Consider the following 6,000-nt stretch of genomic DNA (forward strand, 5'->3'; position numbering starts at 1 on the left):
AGTTTTCTTTATAACAAAAAGACATTTCTTTGTTTATCTGAGATAATATCATGAATGTACAAAAATATGACATATTTTGAAGAATTAATTTAGACGGCTTTCTTGTCTTTGTAGTTATAATTTTTTTACAAAGATCTTAGAGCCTGAAATGAACAATTAATTTTTTGACTCATATCTTTATCCTCTTGTGTAACTAAATCAATGGAACTGACTCACTGATCCCTATTATTACACTTGGATTCTGGAGCCAGTTAGACATAACCTGATTCTTTTATAAGTTTTGTGGCAGTGGATTAATGTGAACATATGCCTTCCTTTTTACAATCATTGCATATCATGTGCATTGCATTCTTTCCCCCCTCTAAAATACTATAAATATTGTGGGACTAAAACTTGCTGATTTTTTTCTCATTTTAAGCACCTACAGGCAAAATAATATTTGCTTAATTTACTTAAAGTTACTTTTAACCTCTCTATTTCAGATGTTAGCAGGAAATAAATAGCAATATTTTGCTTTCCACTTGGCATAAGTAGAATTTGTCATGAACACATTTGCATTTTATCTCTATCAATTTTATTGTAACTTCTATTAACTTTTTTTTCTCCTTACATCTACTTTTTTCTGTCTTTCAATTCCACTTTTCCTCAAGAAGAGGTGATTTCAAATAACAAGTCCAATCACTCAGATTTTCAACCTCAGTCATTAACTAACCCTTATTCTCCCTCGGCCCCATAGATCAATCAATTTATGAGGGCAACTATGTAATACAATTTATAAAACATCACATATGGAGCAAAAACTACATGAGTACAAATCCCACCTTAGATGATTGCTAACTGTGTGATGCTAAGCATGTCACTTAATCACTATCTATTTAAATATCTTCATCTCTAAAATGTAAATAATTTGAGCACTTACCCATGAGTTTTCAAAAGCTCTTTGAAACATTTCAAGTATTACATAAATGTTCACTATTATTAGCTATACATTATTATTTATTGCCAAGTCTTGCCAGTTCTATTTCCAATATATCTTTTACGCATACCTTTCACTCCATTCTAACAGCCACCAACCCAATTCATACTCTCCTCAGTTTTCATTAAGAATTTCCTAATCGGGGGGCAAAGCCAAGATGGCATAGAGTAAATACATCTTTATCCAAACTCCTCCCTCAGATTAATACCAGATAAAACCTCTGAACAGATTTTGGAGTGACTGAACCACAAATATTTGGAATGTAACAAATTGTCAGAAGAAGATACTATGAAAGAACTTCAGAAAAGATTTATTTTAATCAGGCAGGGGGAGAGGATGCTGAGTACAGATTCAGCACAAGGAGAATTGGGGGAGAAGGGAAGATGGGAAATGGGGGGACTTAGCAGGAAGGGAGCCAAGGCATTGTGGCTTTGGCACACCAGGGAATCTACTGTGAGGTTCTCAGGCTACTCTTTCCTGATTACAAGCCAGTGGATCAAGATTAGATGTAAGATACCTAAAGCAAATACAAAAAGCAAATAATGAGACTCTGAACCCCAGAATCCCAGAAAAAGGCCAGATGTGGCCATGCCACACCAACACCAGAACTCAGTCAGCAGCACTAGCCCCAGAGCAAACTAAAGCAGCTGTCATCCTATTGCCTTAAGAGCAGATCTCAACATTTTTTTTTTAATGAGCAAAAAAGCAAAAAGAACTCTGACTGTGAAAACCGAGTTAGCACCCTGGATACCTTAGAATCAACTGGAGTCAGGATAAGCAAAAGTCCTTGATCTTTATTCTTGTTCTTTAGGAGTAGAAATGAACAGGATGGATGTAGGACCTTCCTTCTCTTCCTCTACTGCCAAAGTGACCCAGGCTTGACTTACTCCACCCCCTAATCTTTCCCACAATTCTATGCATACACCAGAAGATTGAACTAGCACAGAATAGTGGGAAGAGCCATTTTCCAAGCATATGCTAATAGATTATTGTCCAATTGGTAATTAGCCTTAAGTGCTCGGTTGTCCGACCTCAGTGCATCAACTCAGAGTTTCAGCCCTTTACATCTCCCACTTTCTTTTGTTTTAGAACAGAGGTGGTCATGCCATCCCTGACTTCTCAGGGAGGTGAGAACCCCAAAAAGGAGGTGATTACACCCTCCTGACTTCTCAGGAAAGGAGATGAAAATACCAAAAAAGAGGTGATCATGCCCCCCCCCCCCACAACGTCTCAGGAAGGAAGGTGAAAGCACTAAAAAGGAGATGATCATGCCCTCCTTGACATCTCAGGAAGGGGGGGTGAAAATCACCAAAGGGAAGTGGGGATTGCTAGCGGTTTTCTGGGCTGAAGGATCTTAGTAGAAACAGGTATGCACAAACCCATCAGCATGGGAGGTATTACATAAGCACATAGCAATAATCACAGGCTATTAGTGATGACTTTTCCCCACAGCCAGTGTAGGCTCAATGTGGTGTAACAAACATGAATTGTACATGCAAGTAGTGGTATAACAAACAATATAAATCAACATGGTGTTGTAACTGATTTCCAGAAGTCCTAAAAGGAGGGTATGTAAACAACATCTGAGTATAAATAGCTTTTTATAGAGAAAAAGAAGAAAAGAAAATCATTTCTATCATCCCAAAGGGTGATATTAGTTGGTCCCCATTTCACAAGGCTCTTATGGAAGAATTCAAAAAGGATCCTAAAAAAGAGTTAGAAGAAAACTGGGGAAAGGAAATGAGGAATTAGCAAGAGATTTTGGAAAAGGAAAAAAACAAATTATCTGAATAAAACATCTTAAAAACAGATTTGATGAAATGAAAAAAAAAAGTATATAACTCCTTAATAGATGTGATGAAATGGAAAAATCATATAACTTCTTACAAAACAGATATGGAAAAGAAATTAATTTGTTAAAAAACAGAATTTGTGAAATGGGAGGCAAAAATGAATTGAAAAAAATCTCATTTAAAAGTTCAACTGGCCAAATGCAAAAGGAGATAAAAAAGTTAACTGAAGAAAATAATTCACTAGAAATTAGAATTGAGCAAATGAAAGTGAATGACTCAATGAGACTTCAAGAATCAGTCGAACAAAACCAAAAATATTAAGAAATAGAAGAAAATGTAAAACATCTCTTTGAAAAAACAACTGGCCTGGGAAAGAGATCTAGGAGATAAAATCTAAAAATTATTGGACTTCGTGAAAATCATAATAAAAAAAGAGCTTAGACATAATTTTTCAGGAAATCTTCAAGGAAAACTGCCCTGATGTCCTAGAATCAGAGGATAAAATAGCCATTGAAAGAATTCATCAATCACATCCTTAAAGAGACCCCAAAATCAAAACTCCAAGGAATATCGTAAATAAATTTCAGAATTTTCAAATCAAGGAGAAAATATTGCAAGCAGCCAGAAGGAAATAATTCAAATATCAAGAAAGCACAAACAAGATTTATCTAAGACCTAGCAGCTTCCACTTTAAAGGTTTGATGGACATGGAATCCGATATTCCCAAAGACAAAGAAACTTGGATTGCAGCCTAGAATCACTTATCTGGCAAAACTGAGCATTCTCTTTCACAGAAAAAAAGATAGACATTCAATGTAACAGGTAAATTTCGTTTATTTCTGATGAAAAGACCAGAGCTGAATAAAAGATTTGATCTTCAAATGCAGAACACAAGAGAAGCATAAAAAAAGAAAAAGGAAAAAAATTTTATCATTTCTTATAGAACAATAATATTCCATGACACTTATAGATCATAATTTATTCACTTCCAATTGATGTACATACATTCAAATTCCAAAGCTTTGCAAGTACAAAAACAGTTGCCTTTAACAATTTTGCACATATGAGTCCTTTTCCTTCTTTTATGATCTCATTGAGATACAGAACCATCAGTAAGACTGCTGGCTTAAAAGGTAGGTAGTGTTTTATAGTCCTTTGAGCATAGTTTCAAATTGCTCTCCAAAATGGTTGGATCAGTTCACAATTCCACCAACAGTGCATTAGTGTTACCATTTTCCCACATCTCCTCTAACATTCATCATTATCTTTTCCAATCTTGTTAGCCAATTGGATAGGTATAAAATAATACAATTTTCATTTCTTTAACAAACATGGATAAAGAGCATTTTTTATGAAATTAATTTCTTCATCTGGAAATTGTCTGTTCAAATCCTTTATCATAAATCCCTTCTCCACAGATCTATCTATTGCTCTTCTAATTTGCTTCTAGTATCATCTTTTATGTCTAGATCATGAATCAATTCAAATTTATTTTTATATAGAGTGTAAGATGCTGGTCAATGTTTACTTTCTGTCATACTATTTTCCAATTTTCCCAGAAATTTTTATCAAATAGTGAGTTCTTATCCCAGAAACTTCAGTTTATCCAACAGTTGTGTCTTGTCTATTTAACCTATTCCACAATCTTCTCTATTTCTTAGTAACAAATAGTTTTGATGACTGCTGTTTATAATATAGTTTTAGGTCTGATACAGTTACTATATAAACTTTTTGGGGGAAAATAGGTGAAGAAGGTGAACCAAAATAGGTGAACCAATTCCTTTTATGACACAGATATGATGCTCATACTTAAACCAAGAAGAGCAAAAACAGAGAAAGAAAATTATAAACCAATCTCCCTAATGAATATTGGTATAAAAATCTTAACTACAGTAACTTATCACCAGGACACTACATTATAAGCAAGTGGGATTTCAAGAATAAATGGAGTTTTCCTTAAAATGATAAAACCATTAACAAACAGTATATGTAGTGGGGAGAAACTAGAAGCATTCCCAATAAGATCAGGGTGAAATAAAGTTGTCCATTACCACAACTATTATTGAATATTATAATGAACTATTAGAAAGCATTATATGTAATATACTATATCCAAATGGGATTTCAGGAATGCAGGACTGGTTCAATATAAGAAAAAGTATCAGCATAATTGACCATATCAATAACAAAACCAGCCAAAATCACATTATTATCTCAATAGATGCAGAAAAAGCATTTGAAAAAAATGCAACACCCATTCCTAACTTTAAAAAAAATGTTAGCTTTAGATTTAAGAAAAGAAAAAGAAATTGAAGAAATCAGAGTAGGCAATGAGAAAACAAAACTATCATTCTTTGCAAATAAAATGATTGCATTTTTAGAGAAAACTAGAAAATCAATTTAAAATTACTAGAAACAATTAACAACTTTAGCACTTAAGATATAAGATAAACCTACATAAATAATTGCCATTTCTATATGTTACCAACAAAGTCCAGCAATAGAAATAGAAAGAGAAATCCCATTTAAAATAACTATTGACAATATAAAATATATGGGAATCTACCTGCCAAGACAAAGCCAGGAACTATATGAACACAATTGCAAAACACTTTTCAAACAAATAATGTGAGATCTAAATAATTGGGGAAAATATCAAATGTTTATGGGTAGACTGAGCTCGTATAATAAAAATGACAATTCTACTTAAATTGATCTATTTATTCAGTGCCATACCAAAAAATGTACTTTATAGAGGTAGAAAAAATAATCAGATTTCATCTGGAAAAATACAAGGTCAAGAATATCAAAGGAGTTAGGGAATTAGGAGAAAAAAATGCTAAGAAAGGTGACCTACTTGTTCCAAACTTAAAACTATATTATAAAGCAGTGATCATAAGAACCATTTGATACTGGTTAAGAAATACAGTAGTGAATCAGTGGAATAGGTTAAGTAGCCAAAAAACAATAGTCAATTACTATAGTGAGATATTATTTGATAAACCCAAAGATTGTAGTTTCTGGGATAAGAACTTACCATTTGACAAAAATTGCTGAGAAAATTGGAAAATATTATTCCAGAAGCTAGGCATAGACCACTATCTCACACCTTATACCAAGTTAAGGTCAACTAGGTTAAAATGATTAGGATTTAAAATTAGAAGAGCAAGAGATAGTTTACCAGCTAAATCTATGGAAAAGGAAGGAATTTATGTCCAAAAAAGAACTAGA

This window comes from Sarcophilus harrisii, chromosome 4 (genome assembly GCF_902635505.1).
Source record: "Sarcophilus harrisii chromosome 4, mSarHar1.11, whole genome shotgun sequence".
Classification (NCBI taxonomy): Eukaryota; Metazoa; Chordata; class Mammalia; order Dasyuromorphia; family Dasyuridae; genus Sarcophilus; species Sarcophilus harrisii.